This window comes from Megalobrama amblycephala, linkage group LG9 (assembly GCF_018812025.1).
Source record: "Megalobrama amblycephala isolate DHTTF-2021 linkage group LG9, ASM1881202v1, whole genome shotgun sequence".
In the NCBI taxonomy this organism is placed as follows: domain Eukaryota; kingdom Metazoa; phylum Chordata; class Actinopteri; order Cypriniformes; family Xenocyprididae; genus Megalobrama; species Megalobrama amblycephala.
The window spans coordinates 38,820,806-38,841,854 of NC_063052.1; the positions used below are offsets into that span (position 1 = coordinate 38,820,806).

The 21,049-nt window shown below is 36.7% G+C and overlaps 1 protein-coding gene across 1 annotated transcript in view; it reads left to right on the plus strand.

Moving 5' to 3' along the window:
- The first annotated feature begins 4,267 nt into the window (after nucleotides 1–4,267).
- LOC125275839 (solute carrier family 45 member 4) overlaps nucleotides 4,268–21,049 on the plus strand; it is a 53,155-nt gene continuing 36,373 nt past the window's right edge. The window contains exons 1-2 of the mRNA XM_048203137.1: nucleotides 4,268–4,443; nucleotides 5,626–5,717. The gene's annotated coding sequence lies outside the window, so the exon portion shown is untranslated. The remainder of the gene's footprint in view (nucleotides 4,444–5,625; nucleotides 5,718–21,049) is intronic.

A 21,049-nucleotide genomic window follows, 5' to 3' on the forward strand; every position in this document is an offset into this window, starting at 1 on the left:
AATAAATACTGCAGTATTACAATATTGAAAATAAGGTGGATATGGAGATTCAGCGAGTGCCGTGGCCCGCGGAAACAAACGTGCCGTGATTGGTCGAGCCCCGCGTCCTCCTCGAGCCCCTTTAATGGTTCCGCCGGTTATGAAAGTGAAGGAAGAGAAACGGAGACTCCAGATAATCACACACTTCACGCGGATGAACAATAGCGGTCTGGAGCTCAGCCAGGACGCGAGCCCCCGCTCTCCCACCGCAGCAGATCGACTGCTCTCTGCCTCTCAGAGTTTATCAACACAATGTCTTCCTGTCGCGGCGGTGTGTAGTCTGCGCTGAGGCCGAGATCCCAGAGAGCGGAGCGGAACACGCGGGCCTGTTTGTGTGCTGCTGTTGGATGACCCGTCTTCCTCCTAGACATTCATCAGCCCTCCAGCGCTGAAAGAATCATGCCTGCACGACATATCCCTTATTAAAACAGCTTGATTTATTCTTCACACTCGGACAATAAAAACAACAAATAACCCTAGGGACGAAACTGAGGCTCAGCTTCACATGTCATGACCTGAGAAAAAGTAATGGTCTGAACTTTTTGGAAGTATTAATAAACACAGCTGGGTTTAACAGAGCAGGTGATTTAGGGTGAAATCGAAAAATAGATAAACTTCTTATAAAGACTAAAGATCTTAATGTCACAATGATGTGTTCTAGAAAGCTATGAACATAAATTAAGATCAAATATAAGCCCAATTGGATTTACTATGCAACAAGTAATAGATTAATAAGACCAAAGACTGCCCGTTTTATGTACTCAAAATGAATTTAACCACTATAAGAGCCAGCGGTGAATCTCCGAAGCACTGGCCGAGATGAAGCTGTTCTCGGCGGGTACTCGAGCACTGAACGGCCGCTGATGGCCTAGAGCTCGCATCTCCAAAAAATGTCTAAACAAATTGTAAAATAGGTGCTATGATTAAATATGAGTCACATATTTCAGGTCAAAACAACAACATTATCGCCTAAAATCTATTAAAACTACAGTTCGTGGTACAACAAGTGTAGTATTTGCAAAAAAGTGCAGTGGATTTGCTCATCCGCCATGACAGGCACTTCAAGTGGAGTCATACAAAAGGTAGGAGTGCTGTTATTACTAGAATATCACACTGCTCTCAGCCAATCAGATTTGAGAACCAGAAAAATCTGTTGTATAAATATATTTGTATACTATACATAAATGCTGGGTTAAATATGGACAAACCCAGCAATTGGGTTGTTTTAACCCAGCGGCTGTGTTAAATGTTTAACCAACCTGCTGGGTAGTTTTATTTAACTCAACTATTGTTTAAAAATTACTATATTGTTCAATTAAAATGAACCCAAAATAGGTTGGAAATGTTTAATAAATGAACATGTTTTAAATTGCTTATTAATAAATGTTCACCTTTTGATTATTATTGTTGCCTCTACTAATTATATGTCTTATTTTAAATTTCCATCCTATTTTGGGTTCATTTTAAGCCAGCCATATAGTAATTTTTAATCAATAGTTGAGTTAAATAAAACTACCCAACAGGTTAGGCAAACATTTAACCCAACCACTGGGTTCATCCATATTTAACCCAACTTGGGTTGTTTTTAACCCAGTATGTGTATACTGTATGTAAGCAGTAAGGTATTGAGGATATGCTGTATCATGAATAAGTCACGGCTGAAGAGCGACGCGAAGTGGATGCCTGCAACCCCTTCAGCTGTGACTTATTCACGATACAGCACTAGCCTCGAGTACCTTATTGCTTTTATAAAACGGTTAACACACAATACAAATAGTAAAGCCAAAAAATATATGTATCAATGCAACTTTCATGAAGTAATATCGCTAAAAGCCTTCCTTCCGCCGGAAAAAATTAGACCCTGACCGTGAACTGCAACAGAAGTTACATTATTACGCCATTAGATGGCAGCAAAGACTGTCATTATGAGTGTGTCAGTCAGTAGCGAAGACTCTTACATTGAAAAGACTGAATTGTTGTGAACACGGAACAAGACGCAACTGACAAATGCTTTGACTAGCGCTGTCAGTCATGGGAAAACCCTTTTAACTGTTAAAAGGACAGGATAATGCATCGGACATTTAAACAGATTTTTTATTATGAACACCTGAAGGAAAATGCTAAATCTGAAAGTAGGTAATAAACTCACTCACTCGATCTCTTTCTCACAACACTCTTCTACATAATACAGTAAGCTTCAATGAACAATATCAATTGAGAACAAACAGTTTATGTTGCTAAGAGTGTTGTGTAGTGATACACAGAAGCGGGTGAAGCGGTATAGATGTGTTTTAATGTGAATAAAACACAGCTATTGACCAATCAGAATCAAGGACAGGAACTAACCGTTTTATATATATATATTTAGTATTCAAATAAGGCACCTCACATGCACGTGAGGCCCAACATTACTGTGGATTTTAAATCATGTTTTATCAAATATATAAATATTTTTCCTGTGTGTTTAGCCTCTGTGGAGGTTTCATCAGTTTCTTGTTGACTTGAGCGTGTGAAACGCACACAATCATGATCAGAAGTAGCTTCCAGACCTTTAGGAGACGGTGAATTTAAACAGGAGGCTTGTTTGCTGACTGATACGTTCATGTATATGTTATCTCCTGTCAGAGGTCATAACAGGCTTGAGAACGGGCTGCGAGAGGCAGCGACGTGCTGTTCTCAACGCTCAGACACACAGGCCCGGGGATGGCGTGATTCAGCTAGCGATACGCTCAGACAGGAAGTGTTTTGTGAGATTTCCCACTGCTTGTTATTCTTATGAATGTATTATACCCAACACTGTCAGCACTGAGTCAGAGAGCACATGCCCGACCGCTGCGACTTTTAACCTCACGCTGATCCTGACTCCACGCATTCTCATATCGATATCAGTTTAAAATCATCTTCATCTAACATAATTATATATTCACAGATCAATACATTTTTATATTTTCTATCACCTAGCTATCTAATGCTAAAATACTTTAAATTATTTTCATTTACATCAATCTATAAATAAGATATAATGACAAATACAAAGCATTTTAGAATAAGATTACAACATTGAAGGGGTCTGAATACTTTCACAATATGAACATACTAACATACATATTGAACTCTTGTTATTCTCAGTGGAATGATATTGATCATTTTGAGATGTCATCACATCCTGTGTTTGACTGAAAGGCCACAGCAGTTCTCAGCTGATGGGGTGGCACATGCACACATGCACACACACACACATGCACACACAGGTCATGTGATTCCCACATGCCCGCGAGAAGAAATCAGGGGTGCGTTTCCCGAAAGCATCGTTGGTGAACTATGGTCGCAAGTCCCATTGAACTCTATTGGTAACGACGGAACTTACGACCATAGTTCGCTTTGGGAAACGCACCCCAGGACAGTTTTATTGAAAGCAATATACTGATACATAATTATTAAGTATTCTACTCTGTTTGACAACACACGTGTATTAGTGAGTAGAATAATATAATAAATGTTATGTAAAATGTTAATTAGTATTATTTATATACTGTTATAGTTGCTATTTTTAATTAGTTACATAAAATCTTAATATTTAGTTTATATTTTAATTTTTTAGTCATTTTGCTTTGTGCGTTTATCATTGTTATATGATTAATTTTAAATGTTACTGTTTAGATTTAATTTTTAGTTTTAATTTATTTCCAGTTAATAATTTAGTGCTTCATCTTAAACTTATTTCAGTGAGTTGCCATTGCAAAATTTCTAATTTTCGTTTTTGATCTAATATTTATATGTTATATCATTTCAGCATTTTTACAATTATTTATATAAAATATTAATATTTTAATTGAGTTTTTTATATTTTCAGTTTTAAATTTTTTTTAATCATGTTGTAACTTTGTCAATTTTATTATTTTTTATTGTAGTTTTTAATCATGTTATTATTTAATTTTTAAGGATTATTTTAATTTCAATTTCAGTGTAAATAAAAAAAAAGCTTTATTTCAATGTAAAAAAATCTTATCTATCTATTCTCATAATGCATTATTTGTATATTCTGCATGAATTGCTGTATTATATAAAGTGCACTATATTTTTTGCACATGCGTTTAAATAAGTCCATACTACACCTTCATCTTGTCTGTCTAGGGCACTAGTGGCAAGCAGTCAGGTGGACGCTGATGTCGTTACCTTTAAATTGTAAACCCCACCCACATATGCAAAATAAGCTCCATATCCGTCGGCGGAAGCGGCTCGCGTCTGTCAGAGAGATTTCGCCTTTAAAGGCGCATTAAAACAGCGGCTGAAGTGCAGAACCCGAGCAGAGCAGCAGCAGCAACAGCACAACAACAACAACAACAGCTCTGACAGAGAGAAATAAACACATAAACACAATCACCAGCACGCGCTGACGTCAGGGTGAGTGTGTTTAACACGTTACAATGTTGCATTTGCGCTGCGGCGGCTCGTTTAATCTTATGCTTGATGTTCTGTGCGTTGTCATCCTTTACATCTGATTGCTCAAGCATCTGCAATTCTGTTTTATTATTGGTTTGATATTAGCAGCTGACTTGTCACGTAACCGCTGCGGTATTTTGATTCATAGCATGCTTCTTAGATGTTCTGGATGCGTTAGTTTCCATCAGGAACTATAGGATACACTGAAGGGTTTGAAGACATGTCTGACGTGGATATGAAATTTTAGTGGTTCCTTTCTCGTGCACATGATGTTGACAGTTGCTGGTGCATGATCATAAGTTGTTCTGTGTGGATGAGTGTAGTTTTATAGCTCCAGTTATGTGGTTTCCTTACATCATGTTCAGTAGCTTATGTCTAAATGTGAACCTGCTGGCGGGCAGAGAGCTGAGCTGATGGATGACTGTTACACAACTGTGTGCTTCTGCTGTCCCGTTCACTTTCACTGGGCTTCTTGTGCACCGGATCTCATGATGACCTTCACAAACTCGCTCTTTTGCTCTAAAACTCACTTGAGATGTAGATCACTTAAAAAAAGAAAAAAAAAATCTTTTTTTTTTTTTTTTTTAATATTGAATCAAAATCATCACAATCATACAATCATATTATCACAAAAAATAATAATTCACCCATATGGTGTTCAATCCCTTTTATTAAAATCATCATTATTCCATGAAAGGCATGAGCTGCTTCTGTTTTACATGCAACAAAATTAGATGGTGATTTATACCTCATATACGTTATATTTTACTTTTATTGTGTTTTTGGCTTTTTCACGCTCTGAAAAGCTCAATAAAAGTCAAATATAATGAAAAACTACCTCTTTAAAGGAGTTGTCGTTTTTTCATATATTTATTTGAATATGCAAACACAATATAAAAGCCAGTGTTCAATTCAAACTATAGCCTTTTTATTTGAGTTTTATGACAGCTCTGCATCCTCCTGTGACGCTTGACAAGCACAGTTTTCACTCCTCTCATTCAGAATGCATTGAAATCGCATGTAATTTGACCTTCGGCTGCATAATATTCAAAGCAGGCGTTTGTGTGTGTGTCTTCTGTATGGTTTACTGCAGACTGATTAGTCGGTGTGTTTTGTTAACCCTTGTTTGGACGGTCTCTGCAGGTTCTCAGCCAGCTGTGCGTCCGGACAGAAGACTCGACGCTGCTCTTGTATGCAGTCGGACTGGATATTTATGAAGCTTTCAAGGCTTTTTGGTGAGTCACTGTTTCTGGGCTGGTGTCATATTCTCTCTGCTCGATTGTTAATACTGATATCAGGTTATCCAAGAATAATAGGTCAAAAGAAATTTCTACTTTTGTATGCTTAGAGTGAGTAGTGCTTCTTATAATTGTATTTATTTATAATTTTATTTTTTAATAATTTTTTAAAACACTTTTTTAAATAATGTTTTAAAGAATAATTTTATTTTATTTATTTTTTTATTTTTTTATAATTTTTTTTATTTTTATTTTTTTGCTGAAGCAGCTAAATTGTGGTCAGTTTTTATCTGGGACAGCTCCCTCTGTTGTGTAATTTGATCTGGTCACGATCGGCGTGAAACTCGTGCAGCAATTTGTAGTTTGTCAAGCTATGGTTTCAAATTAGTTCAACTACAAGCTTCCCTTTTAAAGGAGTTAGCTACACAAAAAGTTTATTTATTTTAGAACCAGAGCTGTATTTATCTGGCAAAACTCAGTGAGGTTTTTATCGGGTGACAGGATTAAACATGTTCAAAACTGTGATTGTTTTGAGGTGCTATTGAAGCTTATTTCTACAGCAGAATAAATATATAAAAAAGGTCATTGTGTTTTCCTCGCAATTATAAGCTTATATCTTACAATTTAGAGTTTTTCCTCAGAATTGTGATTTTATGTCTCGCAATTACAAACAGAATTACAAGAAAAAAGTCAGAATTGCAAGATGTAAAGTCAGAATTCTGGGGGAAAAAGTTAGAATTCTGAAGAGAAAAGTCAAAATTCTGAGAAAATTAAGTCAGAATTCTAAGAATTTTTTTTTTTTTTTTTTTTTAGAATTTTAAGAAAAAAAGTCAGAATTCTGAGAGAAAAAAAAATAGAATTCTAAGAAAAAAAGAATTCTGAGAGGGTTTCCTGGAAAATATTTAGAATTCTGAGAAAAAAATTCAGAATTCTGAGAAAAAAAAGAAACTCAATTTTGCAACATATAAACACAAATGTGAGGAGAAAACTTTTTTTTAAAATATTTTTATTCCGTGGCTGAAATAATCTTCCATAGAGGCGGTTGAAGCTGGCGTGTTTGTGAATGGTGCTGCTGATGTGACAGATGCTCGGTGAGCCTCAGGCTGCATCTGCAGTGAACGCAACACATCACAGTCTAGACCGCTGACCAGTCATCCAGCCCTTTGCATAAATCCAGACCACTTCAACGCAGATTGCTGCCCTGTTGTCAGATTGGTTTCTTTGCAAATTCCAGAAAAGAGGACTTGATGTACATTCTCAAAAAAATAAAGATTCAAAAATGGTGTTTTTGCAGTAATGCCATAAAATAACCACGTTTTGATTCCCCAAAGAACCTTTACCTTTTAGTGAAAGCATTTTTTTCTTAATGTGAAGAACACTTTATCCACTATAAAGAATCTTTTGTGGAATGGAATGGCTGTTAAATGTTCTCTATGGAACCATCAACGCCAGTAATGTCTGTTTTTAAGAGTGGATGGTGTTTCATTTGTTTCGTCCTCCCTGTTGTGCGTTCGTCTCAGTTACTGCTCTCATTTTGTGAATTGCACAAAATAGTCAACACTTTTATTTTTTGGCATAAAAACAGAATGCCATCATTTTTGTAAGCAGCCTTGCGTAAACGACAGAAGGACATAAACTGAACGTGCACATCAACATGTATACTAATTTATCTTAACGAGTAGGTAATGACTGTAGACATGGACAAAAGCATTGTAAAGCAGCTGACCCGGAACCTCATATTCATTATGTCACAGATGGTTTACTTAAAGTTTAAGTGAGTAACCGGTAATGACCAGTTTCCCAAAAGCGTTTGCGCTGGTCATGCAAACAGACAGGTTGAGTTGATGTTGCTGTGTCAGGCTGGTTGAGGACAGAGTAATATTGTGTCAGTTTTTAGTGGAGTTTCAGTTTAGAATGGTTTGCTTATATTTTGTTAGATTTTGGATAAGCATTGAAACACCAAACGAACTCAAACGTCAGATTTAAGCGTTAGGGCATGGTAGGTTGTGTTACATTGCAGACACTTTTTTATTAAAATCTTATTTTATGTTTTAGCACAACTAGAATGCCGTGTTGATCAATCAGCATCTCTTTTTTTTTCTTTAATGCAGCATTTTTTAATGATGTTCACTCTGCCTTCATGAGAATTGTATTTCTCTAGACATTCTACCAGATTCAATGGAGCAAATGAATGCAATGTGTTATTCCTTTCTCAACAGCAAGGACGCTAGCGCCGTTGCATAAGATCTTTATTTAATAAAAGCCTCTCAACACTGAGGACTTTCAGTCCAGGACCGACTCTAAAGCTGTGCGGTTTCTTCCTCACATGCTCTAGGATGATTTAAAGTGCTCCTCAATGAGGCATGATGAAGTAGCTCATGCCTGTTTATAATGATTTATTTAATAATAACTGTTTATTATTATAAAAAAAATATTTTTTTTTCATGCACTATAACACTGAATGCATTTATTCACCCAAAAATGAAAAGTCTGCCTTCATTTACTCACCCTCAGGTTGTTCCAAACCTGTATTAATTTTTTTGTTGTTCTGTTGTACACAAAGAAAGATATTTTGAAGAATGTTTGTACCCAAGCAGATCACGCTATATAATACACACGCCGGTATGGCTCAGGTGTCTCCTTCAGGTCAAGTCTGTGGGTTTTTTAGGCCTTGCCCTGTTATTATGTCTTTCTCTTTTTAAAAAGCTGTTCCATTTTTCAACTTATGCTTGTCATAAGGTGTTAATAGAGAAGACGGTCACAGATGTTGAGCTAGTGAGATTCCCCAGAGACCACAGGAACGATTGTGCTTCAGCTCTATCTTTTAAAACACCTTCATTCGTCCTTCACCCTCCTCCTCTTCAGCTCAGGTCAGAGTTAACCAGCTTAAACGTTGAATAAAGACACATACATCACTAAAGGACTGGTCAGACTCACAGAGGTTTTCAAGTGTGTTGTATCATATTTTTTCATATGTTACCTGCAGAACCTCTCAGATAAAGCAGTTTCTGATGTTGCAGGATGTTCTGAACGCATGCTTAATGCTGACTCACTCCCACTTTGTTCCTCCTATGATCTGGTTTGGTTGTAGAACTCATTGTTTTACTTGCAGGTTGTAATTGTCAGAACTTGTTGCCTGTCAACTTGGCTAACAGGTTGCATGAGTTCAGTAAAAGTATGGAAACGTCTTGTTTTCTGAAGGTTGTTGAGATGTTGTGACACAGCCCTCTCAGATGTCCGTCTTATCTGCCTGGTTTGTGTATTAATCACATTGTTATGCAATGATGTGGTTTTTAGAATGTTGCTGTTGGTTTTAGGGTGTTCTGACTGGTTCCATGGGTGTTCTGTCTGTGTAAGTGATCACACCTATTGTGTGGTTTTTCAGCCCTTCCTGTTGTGTTTGTGTGCTTTGTTATTTCGTTAGTGTCTCCAGGTGAGTTTCTGGAAAAGGTTGGCGTTCACTCAAGAACAGCATTAATACGAGGCCCTCGGCCCCGGAGAGCCAGACAGATCCTCTCTGTGTTTGCTCTATAGTGTCCGTCCATCTGCCCAGATATTGCTGCTGCTGCTCTAATAACGGATATCTATTTGGGGTGTTGTACAGTATATTGTGTCTTATTAGAATTATTTTTGATTTTTGTACGTTTGTTCAGGGTTGTAGCTTATTTACAACCTGGGACAATTCAGTGTGAAGAAAAATCACTTGATGCCCTCACTTCGTTCATTTGGCGATAGTTTTTCTATGGCATAAACTAGCTTTCTGTGAAACCTAGTGAACTGCTCTGCTTTTAATTGCCTAAGTAACCTTGGGCAATAGTAAGTAACCTAGTGTTGTTTTAGTGTGTGTGTGTGTGTGTGTGTGTGTGTGTGTGTGTGTTATATATATATATATATATAAAATTAAAAGCCAATTTTAATTAAATAAAAATGTATTTATTTATATTAAAAATAAATAAATATAAATATAAATTATAAATATAAATAAATAAAACCAATATTAATTAATTAAATAGATAAATGCATAAATAAAGATAAATAAATAAAGATAAAAGATAAATAAATAAATGCATAAATAAAATAATAAAATAATAAAAGATATATATATATATATATATATATATATATATATATATATATATATATATATATATATATATATATATATATATATATATATATATATATAAACACCAATAAATTAAAATTAAATAAATAAATGTATAAATAAAATAATACATAAATAAAAAGTACACATTATACACATTACATACACACACACACACACACACACACACATATATATATATATATATATATATATATATCTTTTATTATTTTATTTATGCATTTATTTATTTATCTTTTATCTTTATTTATTTATCTTTATTTATGCATTTATCTATTTAATTAATTAATATTGGTTTTATTGGTTTTATTTTTTAATTTATATTTATAATTTATGTTTATATTTATTTTTAATATAAATAAATACATTTTTATTTAATTAAAGTTGGCTTTTAATTTTTATATATATATATATATATATATATATATATATATATAATTTATATTTTATATTTTAGTGTTATATAGTTTAATTTTACTTATTTTATTGTGACATTTCTAATTTTCATTTAAGTTTTATTTATATTTTATTTCAGCTATATTTCAATTGGCAATAATTATTCATAATTTAGTTAAATTTTAGTTAACACGAGCAATGTGACTAAGCATAAACAATGCATATTATTCTCAAAAATGTGATAAAATAAAACATTTTAATTAGATTTGAATGATTTTTATCTATATTTATTAGTATTGTAATGTCTAAAAAGTTCCCTTATCACACATTTCTCTTGATTCTCTTGACAATCTTGAGTGTTTTTGTAACTGATCTCATTGCAGTGCATTCTTTCCATGAACGATACATGCAATACTTCCTTAGAATTGGTCGAAACCGCCTCTACTAGGTTTTATAACAAAGGTTGGTTTGTTTGAATGACAAAAGTCGATCTTTTGCACATTTGAAGCTCATTTAAAGAAGATTAAAATATGAAATATGAATGACTCTTGCTAATCTCTCTACTGCTCTGAGCCTGTACGACCGACTCCTTCCAGTGATGTTGCAGCATCAAATCTGAGCTTATAATGGATTGTCATTTGAGACGCTGTTCTGAATCTGATGGGCTGCGTGTCAAATCCTGCCATCTGCACTCTCATGCTGCGCTCTGACCTCCAGGTCACACTTTACAATAAGATCCCATTAGTTAACATTAGATAATGCATTTACTAACAATGAGCAGTGCGTTTGTCACAGTATTTATTCATCTTTGTGAACATTAGTTAATAAAAATACATTGTATTCTGCAGCATTCTGTTATCGGATGCTCAGAAGATGATAAAAAACAAATGACAAAGCCTGCATTTGTTTTCCAGCTGTATGTTTATTAACCAAGATCACTAAATATGTTTTACACACCTGTTAAACAGGCTTTATTGTAATGTAATATAAGACCTTAAGGAACATTGATGCATTTTATCAACTTAATGATCAGATTAATGTGATGTTTGTCTGCCGTCAGCTTGATCTTAAATGGACTCGACATGGTTTGAGACTTTATATTACGTAATCTGCATTAAAAAGCTGTGAGTAAGAGTTTTGTTAAGCAGAACAGATCGTATAAAATGCGAGTTATTTTAACTGGTGAGGATTTTTCCGCTCATATTCATTCTTGCATAACGCTCAGTGTGTGTCAGCGCTCCCTGAGGGCCGGCGCGCTCACGTAACCTGCTGCTAGACAAACCCGCTTAAAGAATGATGTGACGAGTTAATTTTGGGAGCCAGACCTTCCAAACAGAACATTTGAATTAACATAAATAATTCAAATCAGATCGATTAATAATTAAAGCAGCTGAAAGAATAGTCGTGTGTATGTGTGTGTGTGTTTGACTGCAGGGCTAGAAGAGATCAATATTTAACACACTAATGTGTACAATAAGAATGTTTTGAACTCTGAATATCCAAGAAGAGTTAGACACTAGACTGAGTTGACTAATACAACTTTTTGTTTTAAGCCCTCAAATGGGTTGTTTTAACCAAGCATTTGTTGTTTTAACCCTTCGAGTTGACTAGTACACCCTAAGAACTGTTACAAATCCTACTGAGCCGACTACCTAGACAGCATTTTAGGAAAGTTTTAGGCATGCGTTATACTGTTTTTATTTTTATTTATTTATTTTTGTTTTTAAATCCCTTACTTTTGGCTAAAATCTAAGGCAGCATCTCATATATTCTTTGCAGATCATGCAATACCATAATGTTTATGCTTGGTGGGGAAAAAATGGATGCATGATGATGAACAAGATATGTATATTCTAAAATTGTATTTTGTTGAATACCGAAAAATGTTGATGCAAATGGTTATTTGTGAAAGCTAAAAGTAAAACCATAATTTTTTTTTTTACTTGAAACAAAATAAACTGAAAAAAAATATTAATTTTATTTCAGCTGGTTGCAAAGGCAACATTTCTCATTTTTGTATTAACTGAAAGTACTAAAATCCTCAACAATCCTCATTTTGGCTGCGTGAAATTCTCCATCAGTGTCCGATTGTTGAGCAACCAATGCGTGAGCTGTTAAAGCTCCGCCCTCTTCTGGAAAGGGGGCCGGGAGCAGCAGCTCATTTGCATTTAAAGGGACACACACAGAAACTGCGTGTTTTTGCTCACACCCAAATAGGGGCAAATTTAACAAGCTATAATAAATGATCTATAATAGTATCAATAATATATGGAAACTTATTTCTGCCTGGAAATTAAAAATGTTATTGCGACTTTTTATCTCACAACTGTATTTTTTTTTTTTGTCAGACTTGTGAGCAATTCTGAGGGAAAAATTAAGCTCAATTCTGACTTTTTTCTCGCAATTGCAAATTCTCATAATTCAGAGAAAAAGTAATTAATTTATTACCTTTTTCTTTTTGTTATTCTGTGGTGAAAACAAGCTGCCATTTTGATACTAAAATAACAGCTTCATCAGACTTTTCATCAAAAGTTAAACTCTATTGAAATGAATTGTATGTGGAGTGCAGGGCCGTCCCAATTATGGGGCAGGGCCCCGGTGCGAGTAAGAGGCAACGTGGTCCCCCTCGGTCAGTTCGTGCGTGATCGCCGCAGGGCCCCCTATGCAGTCGCACCGTTTGCACCAACCCAAGGACGGACCTGGTCGAGTGCAACCTGCTGCCTTCCCAATCATTCACGTATGAGGCTCTATTTCAGTTAGGACACCTATCAGATTGCATGTGTTTGTTGTGGACAGCAAGGCAGTTCACTGCTGTAGGCTTTTGGATCAGAGCTGTTGTGTTTTTCCTTATGCATCTGTGAAACAGAGGGTTTGCATAGACTCTGACTAGATTTTGACTATAAACTTCAGCTGGCAGTATATTTTTTTCTTGCCCTATCAGAGACTGACGCATGTGTGTCATAAGAGGTCGACTGTGGCAAAGGCCTCACTTTCTCAGACCGGAATTTTCCATCAAGGTTCATGTGCTGTGGGAGGAGCCGTATGTGGTATTTTTGCAGATCTTGGTTTGGGAGTTTAGAGCCGTGCTGTTGTTGTGTTTGAACAAGTGTTGTTTTCTGCAGTGGGAATGAGGGAGGATTGGATCAAGGACGATGTTATCTGGAACAAAATATCCTCCTACTAAAGAATAGCATGCTACAATACTACTCGTACTATTTCTTCAGTTTACAGCATGTGTGTTGTGCACAATATGCATGCAATATCAGAATACAGTATGCAACTCTTTAGATGACATTAAACATGCATTTAATTAGTCATGAGACATCAATGTTGCATATTGTTGTTTTTAATGTCTATCATTTGCATGCTGCATACTGCTTCAAATACTTCAAAGCGAAGAGTATATTGTCCTAAAACAGCCTGATTAAGGCGTATACCCATAATGCGTCTTTTTTAAGAGAATGTCACTGCTGTCAGCAAGAGCTTGTGATTTATGAGTCCTTGTGAGTGTGTTGCATCTCTGACCTGGCAGTTTCTCTTTGGTTGCAGTTTTGTTTCTCAATTATATTGGAAAAATGAATGTTTTTGTTCATTTTTTTTTTTTTCTTGCAGTCCAAGAATAGCATCAGGATACCTTTAGCCCAGTCTGATCGCTGTTGCTAAGCGACGCGTTGCAATAATTTATGCTGAGCCATGAAATTAATCAGCACTGTTAATTCCCGTTTGATCTGACTGGGAAACAGTGCGGGTAAGAGAAGACGCTAATGTTTGTTAATGCTGAGGATCACGTTTACGAATGCCCCAACCACACAGACATCTCCATGCATTCAGACCCCATTCAGACCAGCGCAACCCAACACCTCACCTCAAACTGGGTCAGGGCCAACACCAGCACCCTGCCTGTCCCAAACACCTGCCGCCCCATGTGATGTGATGTGATGTGATGTCATTATGAACTAATCAATCACAATGTTCGTTCACCACACCCTTAAACTTAATCAATCAGGAATTTCAGCGTGTCAGAGGTAGGAGGGAAGAAGATAAATACAGCTCATGTTGATGTGTTGAAATGTTGTCTGAGCTTTGTGTCAGAGTTGTTTGTTTTCCATAAGAGCTTTTCAGGTAGATGTCGGTCCACTAATAGATCAGATCTGATGTCAAACGTCTGCGCAGTTCAGGGATGATGGTCTTAATTTAGTGCAGTAAGCCGCATCACATCTTACCGGGAAAACTGAGGGCTCGTCATTGACTTCTTCTCCATTGCTTTCCTCTGTTTGGGAGCTTTTTGGGCGTCTGCCCGTTTGGCAAGACTCCGGCTTGCGTTACTCACTGGACTTTGGCCGCCGTCTGTACTGGCAGCTGATGATGATGAGGAGGAGTGTCTGACGCTCACGTCTGAAAACAGCCTGTGTTCCTTTAGGTACTCTTTTCTCCTCTGTTGGGTTGCAGAAAATGATTTTCTTGCTCGGTATTTTTGTCTTGTTTTCCAGATATACTTACTTGGGAAGCAAAATGACTTGAAGGATTAGTTCACTTTAGAATTCAAATGTCCTGATAATTTACTTTCCCTCATGTCATCCAAGATGTCCATGTCTTTCTTTCTTCGGTCGAAAAGAAATGAAGGTTTTTGAGGAAAGCCTTTCAGGATTTTTCTCCATATAGTGGACTTCAACATCTACCAATGGGTTGAAGGTCCAAATGTCAGTTTCAGTTCAGCTTCAAAGAGCTCTACATGATCCCAGACGAGGAATAAGAGTCTTATCTAGAGAAACCATCGGCCATTTTCTAAAAAAAAAAAAAAAAAAAAAAAAAAAAAAAAAAAAACATTTTTTGACTTTTTTTGCTCATTAAGACTGCATTTATTTGATCAAAAATACAATAAAAGTATAAACTTTTTAACCACAAATGCTCGTCTTGCACTGCTCTGTGATGTGCCACGCATTATATAATCATGTTGGAAAGGTCAAGCGTGACGTAGGCGGAAGTACTGATCCAGTGTCTACAAAAGCAAACATGCAAAGACGAAGTCAAACGCTCTTTACAAAAAAAAAGTAAAACAACGATGTCAGACGATTTTGTAGTTGGAGGAGAAAATAAGATGGAGTTTTTCGCCCTAACGCGGTACTTTCGCCTACGTCACGCGGACCTTTCCAACGTGATTACGTAATGCATGTTACATCGCAGAGAAGTGCAAGACAAGCATTTGTGGTTAAAAAGTATATGCATTTTTTTTTTTTTAGAAAATGAATTAATTTAATACAAAATATTAAATTAAAAAACATTGTCAAACTACAATATAGTACAATCATTTCATTGAAATAAAAAAAAAAAATCATTTTTGACCGACATGCAAACAGCACCACAGGGTTAAAGTGTATGCTTTCCATCGTCGTCATCATCCCTGCTAATCATCACAGTCATTGTTTATCGTATGTTTTGGATTAGAACTATCTTAACTCCATTCTTTAGGTTTGACGCAGGGCTTTTACTGGATTTGTGTTACTGCACGTGCAGGATCCCGCTGATGCGGCGCTGGCCCTTTAAATCCTTTCTGTTTGCGTGTGCGTGTGCGTGTCAGTCAGCAAGACGAGTTGGTTACAGAAGCTGACCAGGCCACCCAACCTGCTGACACTCGAGTTAAGTGCGTGTGTGTTTGCGCAGCGGCTGTTGGTCAGGCAGAGAGCATGTTAGTGGGGAAGATTCGTCACACTTTGAGTTGATGTTGTCACACATGTGGCTCCTCCTCCTGCGCTGCAGCACTGCGGTCACTGCGTCTCGTGCACCTGCAGGGTCTGTTTACATTCCTGAGGAGCTCGTGCACTGCTGCAGCACTGTCATCTGCTGAAAATGAGCTTTTTCCTGTTTTAAGCCAAAATATGACAAAATGAGTGAGGTTTATGCATATATTTAGTTCAAGATATATTCTCTGAAAAAAAAAAAAGTCTTGTCTTTTGCAGCAGTGAATTTCTCTAGTTTTAATGATGCTTAGATACTTCTTAGATTTATTAGATATTTCTACTGGAAAAGGACTGTTTTTTTGTGAATGCTGCATTGGGTCATAGAAATCGACTGGTTCTCACTCTTAGTGAAGTCATGGAGGCAAGTAGAGATAGATGACAGGAAAACTACACTCTTAAAAATAACCCAAATTGGGTTGAAAATGGACAAACCCAGCAATTGTTGTTTTAACCCAATAATTGAGTTGTTTTAACCCAGTGGTTGGGTTAAATGTTTGCCCAACCTGCTGGGTATTTTTATTTTAACTCAACTATTGTTTAAAAAATACCATATTGCTTGCTTAAAATGAACCACAAGTATATTGGAAATGAACATTTATCAATATATTTAATAAATGAACATTTATAAATAAGTTTAATTAATAATAATTAAACAATAAACATTTATATTAAATTGCTTATTAATAAATGTTCACCTTTTTGATTATTATTGTTGCCTCTAGTAATTATGTCTGATTTTTTTTTTTTTTTTGGGGGGGGGGGTTCATTTTAAGAATTTTTAATTATTAAGAACTTTTAATTATTATGTTGCCTCTAGTAATTATGTGTCTGATTATTTTTATTTATTTATTTATTTTATTTTATTTTTTGGTTCATTTTAAGAATGTTTAATTATTAAGAACTTTTGATTATTATGTTGCCTCTAGTAATTATGTGTCTGATTTTTGATTTTTTGGGGTTCATTTTAAGAATTTTTAAACAATAGTTGGGTTAAATATAACTGCCCAGCACGTTGGGCAAACATTTAACCCAACCGCTGGGGTAAATGCATTTAACCTCGTCACAAGCATGTCAATGCCCAGTTTTCCAAGGTTTGTCCATTTTCAACCCAACTTGGGTTGTTTTTAACCCAGCATTTTTAGAGTGTACTAAAAACTGTTCATTTATTAGCCATATAATTGCTAGATGTGTCATGTTCAGTATGTATTGATCACAAAAAGAAACCATATTTTTCTATCGCTGCTATGCTATTGCTAAGGTGTTCTGAGTTGTTGCTAGGTGGTTTCTTACTGTCGTGAGTTTAATTAATCAAAATAACAGTATACCTCTTAAATCACACGTCTTGTTGAGAAGGAATCAGATATTGCATGTTGAAGTTTAATAATTAGTGTTGTTATGGGTTTGATCACACCCCAAGTATAAGCAAACACCTCTAATAAGCACAGACAGCCACAGTAAAATCTCCCTGCCAGTGTCCAAACGCGAGTTTGTTTTCATTGTCTGAACATGATGTCCTGGTGCTCTTGTGATTTACATGTACATGGCACTCGTGAGGCCAAATGGTCAAATACTTCAGCTCTTGTTATGACGACTGTAAATCATCCTGCCAACAGCAATACATACTGTGTTTTTGTTATGTCTGACTTTAGTTGTGAAATGCATGCTCACAGGTGGAAACCTGGCATGTAGAAGACGTTGAAATATTTCACAGTGGGGCGTTGGTATTGTGATTTGGATCAGAGTTATCGCTAGACGAATTTGTAATCCGAGCGTCACCTGAATCCCACCATTAATCATCCTGACCTGATCTCCGTGTGTGCCTCGTGAGCCTTTGATTAGTAAATAACCCAAATAGTCCCCAGTTTCTCTGCAGTCATGTGGATTTGGTTCCCCCAGGATCAGCGGATGGATGTAGGCCAGCCGGGGGAGGAGGTTTTACCCCAGCACGTACAAATATAAACCCGATACCTTGACTGCAGTCAGCTTGACCTATGAAACTTAGCCAGTGTAATTTGGGTCAGCTGTACACTGTTGCAGTTAAATGAGTATTGGCTTAGTGACAGTCTGCCAAATAGAGATGCACCAATAACAGAGTACGAATACAAATACTTTCTTTTTCGTAATTGCTATAATACTGTTTTCTGTACTGTGTGATATATCGAATTAAAATTGTTATCACAAGATGGCTTAGTGTAATTATCAAAGCTGCGATTTAATTAAAGGATTAGTTTATTTCAGAATTAAAATTTCCTGATAATTTACAATACGATACGCATTACTTAATCACGTTGGAAAGGTTACGCATGACTTGGCGAAAGTACTGATCCAATGTCTATAAAGCGAACATGCAAAGACTAAGTCAAACACCCTTTACAAAAAAAGGTAAAACAACGATGTCGGACGATTTTGAAGTTGGAGGAGAAAATGAGATGGAGTTTTTCACCCTACCGCGGTACTTCCGACCTTTCCAACGTGATCAAAATCCCTTCAAGACAAGTCATTTCACTCGACGGCCATCTTTGAAACGCCTCTCGGGCATGCAAGTGCAGCTCCTATCTCTGTGAATGGGGAAACATCAAATTCTCAAAAGCTGTTTGGCAAGCTTTCGATAAAATTTCTTATTTGAAATCACCAATGAAATCTGACATCAACTGTCTCATAAACTTTGTTTCTAAATGCTCAAATCATGACAAAAAAAATGTATTTTTCAGGCTGGATCAAGCGAGTGTGCATGTGCACTCTCTATAGGAACGTCTGACTGTTTCTATAGGAACCGGAGCTTTTAACGGCCACTGCAGTGTCGCAATGACTGATCAATCGCTGATTGGCTCTTATTTAGAAGACTTATCCGCTATATTGCACGTTGCACTTTCTCCCAATCAAAACAATTCGAGTGACGCGTCTTGTGTTTTTCTATGTGTTATTTGTGTTATTTTTTTAGAAAATGGCCGATGGTTTCTCTAGATAAGACTCTTATTCCTCGTCTGGGATCATGTAGAGCTCTTTGAAGCTGCACTGAAACTGACATTTGGACCTTCAACCCGTTGAACCCCAGTGAAGTCCACTATACACTCTAAAAAAAAAATGGTGCAATATAGTAAAAGTGGTTCTTTGGCTCGTAATCATAGGGGAACCACTTTAAGTGTTGTATAGCACCAAATCTTGGTGCTTCAGTGGTTCTTCAGAGGTTCTTCACTGGTTCTTTGGGATGACTGAGGTGCTATATAGCACCACTACTGTATACAGGACCTGTTAAGCGGCTGTATGGTTCTTCAGTGGTTCTTCAGTGGTTCTTCAGTGGTTCTTCAGAGGTTCTTCACTGGTTCTTTGGGATGACTGAGGTGCTATATAGCACCACTACTGTATACAGGACCTGTTAAGCGGCTGTATGGTTCTTCAGTGGTTCTTCAGTGGTTCTTCAGAGGTTCTTCACTGGTTCTTTGGGATGACTGAGGCGCTATATAGCACCACTACTGTATACAGGACCTGTTAAGCGGCTGTATGGTTCTTCAGTGGTTCTTCAGTGGTTCTTCAGAGGTTCTTCACTGGTTCTTTGGGATGACTGAGGCGCTATATAGCACCACTACTGTATACAGGACCTGTTAAGTGGCTGTATGGTTCTTCAGTGGTTCTTCAGTGGTTCTTCAGTGGTTCTTCAGAGGTTCTTCACTGGTTCTTTGGGATGACTGAGGTGTTATATAGCACCACTACTGTATACAGGACCTGTTAAGCGGCTGTATGGTTCTTCAGTGGTTCTTCAGTGGTTCTTCAGAGGTTCTTCACTGGTTCTTTGGGATGACTGAGGTGCTATATAGCACCACTACTGTATACAGGACCTGTTAAGTGGCTGTATGGTTCTTCAGTGGTTCTTTGGGGTGATTAAGGTGCTATATAGCACCACTGCCGTACAAAGACCCTGTCCCTTTAAAGGTTCTTTATAGAACCACTGCTGGTGCTGTTTAGCACCATTTCTGTTGAAGAAATAAAATGCAATATGGCACCTCTTATGGGTTCTACATAGCACCATTTGACAAAGGTATGTAGAGCACCTTTAAAGATATGGTGCTACATAGCACCAAAAGTGGTTCCCCCTATGATTATGAGCCAAGAACCACTTTTAGTGCAATATAGCACTTTTTTTATGGAGAAAAATCCTGGAATGTTTTCCTCAAAAAAATTAATTTCTTTTTGACTGAAGTAAAAAAAACATATACATCTTGGATGACATGGGGGTGAGTAAATTCAGGAAATTTTAATTCTAAAGTGAACTAATCCTTTAAGTCATTTTTCAGCTTTTTTCAAAATATTATGCAGATGCATTTCCCCAACACTCTAGAATGATTATTTTTTCCAATAGCTATTAAAATCATTTAGAGAAAATTCCTGTATTTTATTTATATTGCAGAAAACCAAAATATCCCAATGTCATTTTTCCAGTATTGCACAGCTTTAAATGGGAATGCTAATGGATATTAGATATCATTTTCCAGGTATATTAAATTCCTGGTATCAGCTGATATTGTACGTTTTGTTACTGTAAACAATCAATGCTGTTTGTTGCTTAGAAATTTAGAGCACTGCGGGAAATCACCACCTGTAATCTTGTGTTTTTGTGGGCGTATGAACATATGACTCTTTCTCCCAGCTGCTGAACTGAACAATCTGTCCTGTTATCAGTGTCTGTTATTTCATCCCACAGTAGCAGGTTAGCGTTACTTGACCTCTCTTTCTATCTCTCACTCTCTCACGTCCTTGTTTTCCCTCACCTCTCGCACATTCACGTGTGAAAGACATGCTCTCTGCATAAACCACCATAGGAATGTCACAATTCAGGCGGTCCCTCATAAGCATTTTGGACCCGTTGAAGGCCAGTTAAGCTCCAGAGATCTCCCTCTTTTTCTCTTTTTTTGTCTTATGTAACACTGAGATGTCAATCATGCTGAAGCACTGTCGTGTGTCTGGCTAATGCGCTGCTAATGAGTCTGACCGATCGATCGTTAATTGCTGACTGGACTGTGAGGAAATGTGGCGTGCGCTTGTCACATATGAATACAGGAGGATCATGTGAT